The 14,537-nt window shown below is 44.1% G+C and overlaps 1 protein-coding gene across 1 annotated transcript in view; it reads left to right on the top strand.

Annotated features, from left to right (window-relative positions):
* Positions 1-14,537, top strand: part of LOC136611224 (START domain-containing protein 10-like) — a 69,425-nt gene that overhangs the window by 35,784 nt on the left and 19,104 nt on the right. The gene's annotated exons all lie outside the window — the stretch shown is intronic.

Raw genomic sequence — 14,537 nt, 5'->3', positions numbered from 1 at the left:
CGGAGCAGGTAAGTGAAAAACTTTTTATAACTTCTGTATGGCTCATAATTAATGCACAATGTACATTACAAAGTGCATTATTATGGCCATACAGAAGTGTATAGACCCACTTGCTGCCTCGGGACAACCCCTTTAACCTCTGCAGGCAAAAGGACATGAATGTGCTTCCTCCAGTAGCTGGGGATCTATGGAGCAGGCCTGGGAGTCGAGGCCGCTCCTTACCAGGCAAGTGTCAGCTGCAATTGGGGATAACTTCAGTTGTGGCTGCTAACCACTTAGCTGCTGTCCATTCTGAGAGTGGCGTTTAAATAGGGAGGGAGCTACCTATGTCTTCCGGTTGTGTCCAAACTGGTCTCCTGCACGGAGAGCGCGGTGGTGCTGTTCAGATGTCCTGGTAGCCTAGAGCATTGTGAAGGCGCTCAGGGTTGCTGTATATTTCTGCCTATTAGGCAGTGCCTGTGGAAGGGCTTAATAGAGTGCCAACAGACATGCAATATAATGCAATACTGAAATGTTATAATAAATCATATAAGATCAGAGATCGCTAGTTCAAGTACCCCATGGGGACTAAAAAAAGTGAAAAAAGAATCCCTCTTTTATAATTTATTCTAAAATGGTTAAACTCGTCAAATGCTGCATCCATAAACTGTCTGATCTATTAAAATAACTTAGAAAAAAAACACCTAAAATGCCAGAATTGCGCTTTATTTTGGTGTCTCCAAGAAAAAAAAAACGTAATAAAGTTGTGATAAAAAGCACTCATATGTACCCAATATGGTAGTAATAGAAACTGCAGGTCATCCTGAAAAAACACAAGCCTTCATGCAACAGCATTAACTGAAAAATAATAGTAATACGACTATTTTTTTTTTTAAGTAGTACAAAACTCTGCATTTGGTATCTCCATAATCATACTGGCCCACAGAACAAAGTTAACTGCTGCATCGTGTACACAATGAAAAAACAAGATGCCGCAAACCCTCCACCCCTCCAGCCAACGACATTTTTTTTTTTTTTTTCCATTTCACCGCATTTTAGGGTGCCTGTTTACGGGCGTGATTTGGCCCTCTGAAGCTTTCTATAGTACTGCTATGGAAAGCGCCAGCACTGGTCCATGAACGGAGAATCATTGCGATTCTGCGCTCGCGGTGAGCAATTCACAGCATACTGCGAATTGCCCCAATTCTCCGCGGTCAGCCTATCAGATACGGCTGACAGGCGGGATTCGGCGGCGGCTCCTGCTACCTGGCAGCGGAGATCCGCCGCGGGATACCGCAACGTCCGTGGACAGGGGGCCTTAGACTTTATTTATTTTTTATTTTTTTTTCAGTTTTTTTTTTTTTTTTGTATGATGCATTTTGATTATGATTTAATGCAACTTATCCCACAAAAAACAAACCCTCCTACAATTTTTTTATTTTTTTTAAAGCGGAGATGTAAAACAGAAAAGCCCAAAAAATAACTGCATCCTTAAGGGGTTAAACAAGAAGGGCATGTGTTACTATGTATGAGCCCTCCCATGTGTCTGATTAGCCAAAGAACTAGATTGATTTTATTTTTCTAGATGACCTTTTTGGGTGGATTTATTGAAAACTGGAAGCTTTCCTGGCTGCAAATGCCCTTTTGTTTGCAGTCAGCTAAGAAATCAAAACCTAATGTTTGTGTTACCTAAAAGACTGGTTTCACAAATGGTGGTGCATTAGGAAGTAGAGTGCTGCCGTGGCCAAATCTGAAAGCACTTGTGTCACTATTGCCATTATGTAATCTCAAGAAGTGACACTAGGAGACTCAAGATTAGAAACAACAAAATACAATAAATTGTGCTGCAGTTAAAGTGTACTTTAGGACCTTTTTTTAGTTTTGTGTTTTTTTTGCGCTCTTGACATGTCTGTTTCAGTAACCCACGTTCAGGTCTCTCACCAGCCAGGCCAGAAACCACACGGGTGAGGGGCAAACACCCCCAAAACAGCTGTCTGTGTATGGATTCTAGCTTGGTTCTTGGTTTCCTGTTCCTACTCATTGTTTTTACTTGTTAAAAATGCAGGAATGCTGCCATCCAAGGGAACTGAGGGAACTGCTTGGATGGAACGGCCGGACAATATACGCTCGTGTAAATAAGCCCTAAAGATGCTCTAAACTTGTCGAATCACTGACTACAAGTAGTAACTAAGACAGATGTGTCAGAGCTGAAGCTCTGTGGGGCAAGTGGTATTTTTAATACCACCACTCTGGGGTATATATAATGTGTTGTACAACTTTTTTTTTATTAATTTTTTTTTTTTTTGTGGGGAGAGGGAGGGGGGGGGGACCCTAGAAATTCCGTCATTGTTTTTGGGCTTTGTTTTCATGATCGCAATCCAGTAAAAACATAACATTGTCATCTGGATCAGCGCAATTACTGTGATGCCAAATTTCATATAGATTTTTATTTTCCATTACTTTTGCACAATAAAAACACATTTTACATAAATGCAATTGAATCTGCATAGCTACATTCTAAGTGCAAAGTCGCTGCCCTGATCAGCATTATGCCAGCTCACCGCCGGCTTACATGGCGGTAAAACGTTGCGTAATACATGCAACCCTAAGGCCTATTTCACACGGGCGACAGCAATATCGCCACTACAAAATTGTGACAATATTGCAACTGTTTGGCTGAGCAGTGCTGGATGAAGCTATAAAATTGCTGAGCAGCGCTGGATGAACCAATCACAGCCAATCAGAGTCACAGCTTCATGGAGGCGGGGTTTATAAATCCAGAAATCAGGATTTGCTCTTTTGAGGGCAAACAATGACTGCAGGACGCCCGGTGGAGCTCCAGGGAGGACCCGGGCAGAGTCTGCTAGGTAGGTATTTATATATTATATATTTTTTTTTTCCTTTTTTGGAGTGCAGCTAGGGCTTGGTTTCGGGGTAGGGCTTATTTTCGAATGCTAAAATTGCATTGCACAAAAACCGCAATCTTGTGCATTGCAATGTGACAAAAACAAAGGCTTCATAGGCAAACCTAAAATCGCAAATCACTGCAATATACAGCATGCCGCAATTTTTCTTTTTTCCTCGTAATTTAGCGTCAGATAAAACAGTGCTAATGTGAAAAAGACCGCTTTTGCACGCATGTATGTGAAGCTCATGCTTTTCTATGGGTATAAGGGCTTATTTACACAAGCGTATATCGGCCGGCGTTTTCAAGGTCTGCCCATATATGCTACCATCTGATGCATTGGATCACAATGCATCAGATCACATAGGCGTTTTCCCACTGCATAAAAGTGCAGGGTAGGGAGCGATCTTCCTGGCCGGACCACGGCCGCTGCCATAGACTCCTATGGGAGCCAGTGACAGCGGCCGGAGAGGGAGGGAGTTGTCTTGTGTCTTTTTTTGTGCCTTGTGTTTTTTTGTTTTTTTTTGTCTTATGGTTTTTGTTTTTTTGTCTTATGGTTTTTTTTGTCTTGCGTTTTAATTTTTGTGAGGTGAACAAACGAAAAATAACATTTTTGGCCTAACTTTTTTTTTTTTTTTGCCAAGCATGAGAAATTAAACAATTTTATTTTTCGGAGTCTTTATGAATGCAGTAATATGTATTATGTGCTGCTTTTTTTAAAAAAAATTATTCTTTTACATTTAAGGAAAAAAAAATTAAATTTTTGGGAGGGGAGGAGGCATATATTTAATACCTAGATATTTTTATTTTTCATTCCCTCCCAAAGGAACTTGAAGATGTGATTTGTTGAATTGCTAACCTAGTACACTACATTACTCAAAGTGGCTTCACACGGACATATTTGTGTGTGCAATACACAGAATAGAACCCATTGATTCTATTTGGTGCGCACTAAAGGGACCCATGGAAGTCTATGGGTGCTGCGCAAATGCAGTTGTGATACACAACGTGGTGTGTGAAATACAGCGCAAAACCACTGGGAAAAGAACACCTCTGGACCTCGTTAGGCTAAATGGCATTTTAGATCAGGATGGGGGTGTTGCATCTGCATATGAACAGCCCTGCGTGTACAAAAAGTACAATGCATAGACGCGCACATAAGCGCCTTGTTGTGTATGCGCTGAAGCGAGCACGTATGTGCATACATGTGTTCAGCCGCCCTTATGTGGTGCATCTTACTCAGCCTATAACGGCAGCGTAGTAGACTCTGCCGGAGGCTGTGTCTAGTAGGCCGAGTTACACGGCACATATGGAGCCCTTTTTCAGGCTTCTGGCCACCCATTAGTACTTTGCGATTACTTCTGGGTGCCAATGGGTGACAGAGCCCCCTGTCGTCTGCTTACATGCTGGACTTGCTATTAATTGGCAGTTTAACCCCTTACATGCAACAGCGTCTGAGCTTTCTCCTCGGTTACAAGAGGAGCCGGGCTGTCAGCAGTCACATGTCCTGGTCAGCCGCAACCAAGAAGTACACAGCTGTCCTGAAGCAAGTCTTGGGAAACCCCTTAACACACGGTCGAGCGACTTCAAGTCATGCAAAAGAAAACCTTTGCAAATTGTTGTTGTGCAACTATGTTGGGCTGCAATTTATGTTAATTACACGCGGCTCACATTGCAGTCTTTGATGGCAACTTGTGACCCAACAATCAGACAATGGCCATTACTTACTGACTGGGGAGTGCATATAGATGCATCCTCTCACCATGCAGGTAGTTGACTACCAAACAGCGGAGCCAATAATACCTGTGCAGGACACCGATGAGACAGCCACTCACACTGCATCTTGATAATGAGAGGGTAGCTGCTTGGCGTATACTCCCACACATAGTGGATACAGGGTGCCAGACCATTCTGATATATTTAGTACACCTTGCAGACCAGCAACCTATTAATGATGCCATGATAATTCGGCGGGTTGCCCTGCATTTCCTTCAGTGAACCACATTGGTACTGCCACCCTGGGCTCCCCCTGGAGTCTTAATGCCACACTGCATGTGAATGATAGATAATAAATGCAAGGCATTGGTTGGATGTTGGCCAAGATACATGAGCCCACTAACCACTTTACGGTTCCTTACATTGTAGTGGGTCCCTACACTAATATAAATGCATCACAGAAGGGGAAATCAAGAATTAAAAACAATCACAGAAACGGCCATTTTCTGTGATGTTTTTAATTTTTTATTTCCCCTTCTATGATGCAACTTGTGACCCAAAATCCAATAGTTGTGGATTTTTATTACTGCTGTTACATGGTAACATTGAGTCACAAAGTGAACCCTTTGACAATCCGATGTGATTTTACATCAAAGGCGTAATTTGAATCTTCTGGGCCCTAACTATAATGCTTTATTCATAGTACTGATCTCCCTATATGGAGAAGGGAGGCCTTATGGGCCGTCTAAGGCTCCTGGGCCCGGGTGCAACCGCATCCCCTGCATCTCCTATAGTTACGCCCCTGACTGAGTCATGTGACCAAAGTTGCTGTGTAGCCCCAGCCTACTGATACAATGTATCACAGCAACCTACTGTATATATTATGTGAGACACAACGTCTCCTTTGTCTAAATCCAAACGCTCCACCGGGTATCATTGCCAATACTTTTGGCCGGTTCTCTCAGGAACGCTCAGATTATACCACAATAGAAGAAAACCTTTTTCCCTTTGAGTAGATTCTGAAGCAATTTATTCCATTAGCCTCCAAGGTCTGAACTAGCCAGCCAAATGACTGCAGCACTGGCTGAAAATTCTTCTGACTTTTAATTAAAAACAAGGTGCGTTTGTCTTGTGTTTTTGTTTTTTTTTTTTGGTTTGTTTTTTGTGGATAGTAATGCAGTCAGCAAAAGAACCTTACTGAAGCGTGAAATGAAAGGAGCAATAATATTTGGCAACGGGAGGTCTCCATTTGGAAGATGCAGAAGATGGAGTGTAGATTTACCTTCAAACCCCATTTAACATGCTGTAAATACATAGCATTAATATTGTGCGGATCCCTCGTTACAGCTTGTATTCTACTGCAATGCTGAATTCACTATTCTGAAGGCTTCAGAGCTCAAACATCTGTGTATTCCTTGCTGTCTCCACGCAGAGTGGTTTGCTTTAAACCGCAATCTTTTCATCATTGACTCTACACATTATCAAAAATGGGAGAAGCTGACCAGCTACATACAGCGGGTCAGGAATGTCTTCAGACCTTTTTTTATATTATGTTGCACCCTTTTGCAAATTTAAACAAAAACAAGTTTGTTTTGTCCCCATCATTCTGCCCTCAATACCCCATAATGATAAAGTGAAAACAGAATGTGCAAACCTTTTGTAGATTTTTCTGAAAAACTAACCTTTTGCATTGATATTCAGACCCTTTGGTGTGACACTTGAAATTTAGCTCTGGGGGACTCCCATTTTCTCTTGATCATCTTTTGAGATGTTTCTACAGCTTGAATAGTCACCTGTCGTAAATTCAGTTGATAGGACAATAATTTTTAAAGGCACACCCCTGTCTATAAAAGACCTTGCAGCTCACAATGCATACTAGAGCCAAAACAAGCCATGAGGAGGAAAAAACTGCCTCTAGAACTCAGACAGGATTGTGTGGAGGCACAGATCTGGAGTACAAAAAATTTCTGCTACACTGTAAGTTCCCAAAGGGCCTCCATTATTTTTAATTGGAAGAAGTTCGGAACATCCAGGACTTATCCTAGAGAGTGATAACCTACAAAACTAAGTATTTGGGAGATAATGTGTAGTGGCCCAAATCAACTATTTCTGGCCCCTCCATAATTGTCATACATGTCATGTCTTTTATGTGGATGCACACTGCAAAGTGTCTTGTCTGCTGTTATGTGTATTACCCCAGCCACTTTCAGACATTAACCTGTAACATGCTGCAGCTGTGTATGTCTGGGAAAGTATCAAGATCTGTTTAGTCCCGTGATGTCAGTGTCCTATAAGTATGAGTGCTTGAGAGCTAGGTGTGGTTTTCTGTCATCTAAAATGGTAGAGAGAGGAGTGAGAGTACCGGCCACATGGGGGTACCTTCAACCCTCATGTGGTGAAGTGATGGAAGAGGAGGAAAGGTATCCTGAGGCCTTCCATGCCAGGAGCCATCTCCTGAAGAGAAAGGAGTGAAGTCTGCTGTGCAGAGCTGTCTTCAAGAGTACATAGTGAGTGTGAGTGGAGTGTTCCCTTCCCCTGTCGTCCTCTGGAGTGTTCCCTGTCCAGGAGTGGAGCACTGTAGATAACGGAGACTTCGGGCCCAATTATCATCCTGAGTTATCCCTGACTTAAGACTAGCAACTTGTCTTTCCTGCACGTGCAAGTTAATTATATTCTGCTGCATCTTCTACAGTAAGATTTCCAGTCACTGCCAGTTTCCACTGATTGAGGTATTCAAGTTTATCAGTGTGTGGACTCTTTATTCATCCATCGGATAGTCTTTGGTGAGAAAGGAACGGTGGCGTCATGCATGACAACTTCATGTCCACAATACTTATTCAGGTAACAGCTATCACAGCGTTGCCTGGAAGAAACCTAGCGGTGCTTTGGCCAAGGTTCTGTGCACCCCTTCGAGAAGGAGCCTGGTAGAACCACCTTGACAAGTGCCAACTCTACCCCGCCAGCTCCTCAGTGTGGGCCTTGTGTCTTGGTCGCCGTTGGGGGCACCACAAATGGCCTTGGTAAGGGAGGTGACCAAAACCCTAATGGACACGGAGTTTCAAAAATCCTGTGTGCAAATGGCAGAAACTTTCAAAAGATTAACTATGACTGCAGCTCTCTACCAATCAGCTTTCCATCAACCCTGACCAAAGTTCTTCTGAATGAAAATCTGATCCGGAGCGCAAGAGACCCTAGACTGGGCAGAAGGTTCACTTTCTAAATAAGACAATGACCATAAGCACACAGCCACGATAACACAGGAGGTACAACTGAATGTCCTTGTGTGGCCCAGCTAGCATCCTAACTTGAAACCAGTCAGTCGAACATCTCTGTAGAGACCAGAAAAATGTCTGTCTTCAGATGCTCCCCTACCCCTCCTCCATCCAACTTGATGGTGGTTGAGAGGATCTATAGAGGAGAAGGGCAGAAAATCCCCAAACCCAGGTGTGCAAACCTTGTGGCATCACACCCAAGAAGACTCAAGGCTGTAATCAAAGGGGTCGATGCAAAATTGTACATTTAATTTTTTTTTAACTACCAGGATTTCTAACCTTCTGTTTTTCACTTTGTCATTATAGGGTATTGAGTGCAGAATGATTAGGGGGGGGGGGAGTTTAGTTACCCTTTTTTGCTTTGAACAAGGCCACAACTTTAAAATGTGTGCTTAGGGGGAAGTAAAAGTATATGAATACTTTCTGGCCTCGCTGTAGGGGCTTATTCACACATTCGTATATCGGACGGGTTTTTATGCCCAGCCGATATACGGTGTGCCTTTCTGCAGGGGGAGGAGGTGGGCCGGGAGCAGTGCACCAAGCTCCCGCACTCTCTCAGCCCCTCAACTTTTTGCAATGTGAGGGGGTGGAACTTACCTCCGCCCCCATCCCACCCCTCCCACTGCAAACAATGGCGAGAAAGGGGCAGGAGCTCAGTGCACTGCGCGCGGCCCGCCTCCTCCCCCTGCAGAAAGGGACACCATATATCAGCTGATATACGGATGTGTGAATAATCCCTATGGCCGTTTTCACATGGCCGAGAAAATCGCGTGAGACTTTGTGCGTTGTGAGGCTTTTGAATGGGGTCATACACATTAGTGATTTTGTTTTTGGCACAGTGAGGTTTCTACAATGAAAACAATGTGAGAAACGTCGCGATGGAGGATGGCTACTTCCCCGAAATGATTTGAGGTGGTCTTGATATAAAAACTCCTTGCACTCGCCCGTGTGAAATTGGCCTTGGGCAGCTATTTCTCCCGATGCCACCATCAATATGAATGTTCAGTTGAGTACAACCATAGTCGATTACTGCAGTGTTCCCCAACTAGTGTTTTGGAAGCCACATGTGGTTCTTTGGTCAGGAGTAGGACAGACCTGCTTACACCCAGGCAGATTTTCAGAATCTGCCCACTAAAACAATGAAGCATGATGGCTCTCTGATAAGTAGTCACTTAATTGCCCCCAGTCGCACTAAGGCTAAAGGCACACAGTCATAATGGGAGTTGAGCACAACTCTCATTGGACAACACAAGAGCCGTCCCTGTGCTGTCATTAACATTTGTTAGTTTAGTGAAACTCTTAGCAGCTGGAAACTGAGTCTAGGCCTGATATACTTGGCCTAAACTGCTGGGCCCTCGTGCTAGAACGGTCACAAGAGCAGGGCCTGGTCTTGCGCTCTCCTTCCGCATAGGTATGCGTCATATACCATGTAGACTGAGCAAAATGGCACCAGCAATTACTTATGGAAGGAAGGGCCCATTTGTTTGTGTGTCCCTGTGCTAGTTGGCGCCTTTTTTCTAATCTTAGATTTGATTCTGGGCAGGTGACTGGGTAATAGTGTCACAACCTTCATCATAAAGGGAGTGAGGCTTGCGAGTCATACTCCAAGAGGCAATTGCATGTTTATCCACTAGAGGGAGCAGTAATGCCACTTGGATCATCAAGAGTGAGTTCTCTCATGGAAAAGGGGAACCCCCTCCACTACCTACCTTATAGTGCCATTACTAAAACCTGGCACTAAGTGCAAAACAATATCACTGTCAGCTGGTACTAGGGTGCAGAAGCGGTTGTCGATGTGTCCTTTCTTTTTTTTTTTTTCTTTTTTTGTTAGTGGTTGGACAGATGAGTTTAGTCTCTGGGGAAGTATTTTTTTTTTATTTTGCGGAATCATTTGTATGTAGTATAGTGCCTATCGCCATCGTACTGCTTGGCCAGTGAGGGGTTAATAGTTTTCCAGTGAACGCCTAGTCTCGGGATCTCTGTAAGCCTCCGGTTTGCTTCCTCTTGGCTGTAAATAGGTGCTCAAAGATGCTGCCAGTGATTTCAAAGGACTCGTTTTCTGTTCCTATTAATTATGAAAGACAGATAATGAGATGACAAGAGTTGGTTCCCCCATTGATAGAATAACAAAGGGTTTCTTTTTAAGGAGATGGAAAATTGTGGTCAAGCAGTTCATTTACACAATGTCAAGAACTGCTGCAGTCCTGCTGGCTGAAATAATATACTTAGATTAAGATTCTGCAGGGTGAGCCACGGAAAGTAGTCCGAACCACGCTCTAATGAAAGCGGTCTAAAAAAATTAATTAAATAAAATCTGTTGCCCGTAGCATCCAATCGCAGCACAGCTTTCATTTTATACTGTTGAGCTAAAATGAAAGCTGTGTTCTGATTGGTTGCAATGGGCATAGAGGTCCAGCCCAGCTTGTAATTCCAATTTTTTTTTAATTTTGTTTAATGGCTTTTACTGTGCTGGATAAATATTGTCATATTTTATGTGCATAGTCATACCAAAAATGTGTTGTGTTTTTTTTTGTTTTTATTTTTTAGGTTTTTTTGGATTTTTTTTTTTCTTTTTTTAAATTAAAATTATTTTTTTTTAACCTGTAACCATTTGTTCGTTAATACTATATACAGTATTTTAGCAATTTTTTTATTAAGCCCTGCCACAGGTAGAGCTTGCAACACCTCTATGCATGACAGCCCTGAAAGCCTTTAGTAGGCTCTAGGCTGCCATGCTAGCCCATTGGCAACCACTGATCGTATTATGTGGGTTGGCGATGGGGCATGGGAAGGGGGTCCACTTTCTCACTAACTGTTTAGATCCTGCGTTCAGCTTCGACCACAGCATCTAAGCAGTTAACAGCAACTAACTTTGCTAGTTCTAATTGTGGCAGTTGCTGGTGGCTGTCAAAAACAGCTAATGGCTACCAGGTATGGAGCAGACTCTGCTCCCGAGTCCGTTCCATATACCCTTCATGACCACCTGATGTAAATATACATTAGGCGTTCATGTGCTTAAAGTGGTTGATAAGGAATGCTGCTGTCAATGCAGTCTGTGGAAACCCATCCACGACTACCTATGCAGATTGGAGGAAGAAGGGGGTGAAAGCTCTTTTTAGAAAAGGGAGGGAAGCAGCTGTAAAACGAACCATAGACCTACTATGTCACCTTGTCATCTGAAAGATCCTTAGCCGGCTGGCCATGGGCGTAGAGTTTTCCCGCAGCGAATTTCCGTCACGGGAGAACGCTAAAATCACTGCGATGAACCAGAAATATGGACATCAGGTTGCGATTTCCATAGTTATCCTGTGGAGAGCGTTCATTGCGTTACCAGCGTGCGGATTATCGCTGCGAGGGACGCAGTGAAATATCACCCGTGGACAGACGGCTAACTGAGCAATTGTGATTAAATATGTAAATATTAGAGATGAGCGAACGTGCTTGGCCATGCCCCTTTTTCGACCGAATACCGCGATTTCCGAGTACTTCCGTACTCGGGCGAAAAAATTCGGGGGGCGCCGTGGCGGCACGGGGGGTTGCAGTGGGGAGTGGGGGGGAGAGGGAGGGAGAGAGAGAGGGCTCCCCCCTGTTCCCCGCTGCTACCCCCCGCACCGCCACGCCTCTCCCCGCCCCCCGGCGCCCCCCGAATCTTTTCACCCGAGTACTGAAGTACTCGAAAATGGCGGTACTCGGGTGCGTAAGTACTCGAAACGAGTACGTTCGCTCATCTCTAGTAAATATTCAACATGGCAGTTACAGTAAATTGTGAACGAATTATGCCTGGCACATATAAAAACAAAGATTTCCATCAATATTCCCTATTTGCTGGTTCTTCTAGGCTTCCTTTTAACTTTTACTAGTTTTTCCTAGTCACCTGTGATCATATTGTAGAAGTGCAACAGAAGCCCAAACAACCGAGCCAAGTAAATAATTTAGATAGTGTGTCGGGTCTTTCCAGCTGGCAGTCGTTCGCAGGATGCTCCTTCCAACTATCTTTGCTGGGACTTTCCTTCCCTGGAAACTCGCTAGATTTTGCTGGATTACATAATTTTATAATACAGTTTCAAAAAACTTGTAACAGAAATTCATCACTTGTCTCAGAAGTATATGGACAACTCATCCAGCAAATAAGCTATTTTAAAGAAAATGCCAAAAAAAGTCTATATTAAAGGGAAAAGTTTTAGATTAAGGAGGACAAGTGGTGTGTGTTCTGCTTTTTTTTTGTGTGTGTGTGTGTGTGTGTGTGTGTGTGTGTGTGTGTGTGACCCCCACCCCCCACCCTCCTTCTTTAGGAAATATCTGCTCTAGTTTTAGTATACCACAAGACCATTTGAATGAAGTTCCCAATCTAGGTCACTTTTTTTTTTTTTAAAGAAAAGTGTGGAGCATGGTATATATTGTTTATTAAAGTAATCTTCTGGTTTCAGAACGGAACTCTGTCCTGAGAATGGAGGGGGTAGATTACCTGCACTTGTACTCTGCTGTCCATCTGGTCCGCCAGTTCTGGTCCCAGATTCGGCTATCTATCTAGCTAATGCACACTGTAAACTGAGCTTGAGCTGACCAGTGATGATCACGAGCGGCACTGGCCAATCAGAAAAAAGGTATAGTACATTGGTAGTCAATGCACTATGGCGATTAAGTAGTCTAAAGATTGCATCGGCCATCATAGACTACCAAAAATGGCACCTGAAAACACAGATTGGATGGATGGTAGGAAGAACAAGTGCAGGAAATATACCCTCCTCCCCTAAGGTCCCAGGACAGTTTGCCCCCAGACTGGAAGGTTGCATTAAAGTTGTCAAAGTTAAGGGTAACTCCTGCCAATGGGTCCCCCATTGCATAAAATAGGTAGTTGCCTTTCCCAGCTCCCCCCATTCGTTGTCCACCGCCGGCTCCGCCCTCCACTGTCACAGACAGCAGTGACGTTGTGTAAACCTGCTGTAGTAGGCAATGACTGCATTCAGCCAAGAACGTTGAGCGCTGTCATTGCGTGCTACAGCTTGTTTGTAGATGGGCTCTGCATGCAGTGTGCAGAGCTCTCTGCATGCGGCTCTGGTCTCCCTGTGATGTCAGAGGATGACCAGGGGGGAGCAGGGAGAGATTAGTAACTGCTCATTTGCTATATTAGACCATGGGGAACCCAGTGATGGGGGTTTCCCTTTAAAGAGTACCTGCACTTTCATACACTTAGAAGACCATTTTCATCTGCTTCAAGCAGCTGAAGACCATCTCATAGAAGTGTATAGAAAGCTTCTGAAAATGAACGACCATAGCCAAGGGGGACACGGGTGCTCAGGTGAGCGCTGCAGCCTCTCATTCTAGCGATCAGCATGGGTCTCAGCAGCAGGAACCCACTGATCATTACTTTTTGACAAGTCTCTCTTACATGTCAAAAGTGCAGGTACTCTTTAACTCAGACAACCCCTTTAAGTAATATCTGTGTGTGCTTTTAGCCAAGTAAAAACAAGTGATGCTATAGTACTTGGTGCCCACCCATTTCATAGTGTCAGTGGACCACCTTGGTGATAATGATTGTAGTCTACTTTGAAGGCACTGGACAAGCATTCTGCTATTTAGTTGCACTTCAGGAAGTAGGAGGAGCCAGGGTCTTCTCCAGAAGGAAAAGATAGCCATGCACAGATTGTTCTGCAGTTTTTGCCCCTCATGAGTGTATATTTCGCAGAGGAGGCATTCATGGTCTTAGAAGTCTCTTCACCCCTTCTAGGTGCTCTACTTAAAGGGGTTGTCCCGCAGCAGCAAGTGGGTCTATACACTTCTGTATGGCCATTTTAATGCACTTTGTAATGTACATTGTGCATTAATTATGAGCCATACAGAAGTTATAAAAAGTTTTATACTTACCCTGCTCCGTTGCTAGCGTCCTCGTTTCCATGGAGCCGACTAATTTTCGCCGTCTAATGGCCAAATTAGCCGCGCTTGCGCAGTACGGGTCTTCTTCTTTTCTGAATGGGGCTCCGTGTAGCTCCGTGTAGCCCTGCCCCGTCACGTGCCGATTCCAGCCAATCAGGAGGCTGGAATCGGCAATGGACCGCACAGAAGCCCTGCTGTCCACCGAGGGAGAGGATCCCGGCGGCCATCTTCAGCAGGTAAGTAAGAAGTCACCGGAGCGCGGGGATTCAGGTAAGCACTCTCCGGTGTTCTTTTTTAACCCCTGCATCGGGGTTGTCTCGCGCCGAACGGGGGGGGGGGTTGAAAAAAAAAAAAACCCATTTCGGCGCGGGACAACCCCTTTAAGGGAAAACAATACCCTTCCTTACCCTCTCTCTCCTGGTAACGAGACTTCCCCTTTTCCTGGAGCCGATTCCTGCTGTCTGCCCTCGGGCAGCAGTTGGACTGTGCAAACCTCAATATCTCTGATCTTCCTTCCAGACATCTCCTCCCACTGCAGCTCACACTTCCTGGACTCCTGCTGTGTCACAGTTCCAAACTTTTTATCTTGTCTTGTCTTCCCAGTTACCTTTTACGAACTGTGGAGTGCATCAGACTTACCCTTGCAGGGTAGTCTTGGAGGACCTGCGTTCATTTCCTCTTAAGCTACTCTTGATGTCACTGTAACATCAAATTTTACACTAACCTCTTTATAGACTTGTCAAGTTTACCTATTTGGGCATTTTTTTTTTCACATTCCAGCAAGTTACATT

Source organism: Eleutherodactylus coqui, chromosome 2, assembly GCF_035609145.1.
Source record: "Eleutherodactylus coqui strain aEleCoq1 chromosome 2, aEleCoq1.hap1, whole genome shotgun sequence".
Taxonomy (NCBI): domain Eukaryota; kingdom Metazoa; phylum Chordata; class Amphibia; order Anura; family Eleutherodactylidae; genus Eleutherodactylus; species Eleutherodactylus coqui.
The sequence above is the reverse complement of the archived record's forward strand: the minus strand, read 5'-3'. Positions and strand labels throughout refer to the sequence as shown.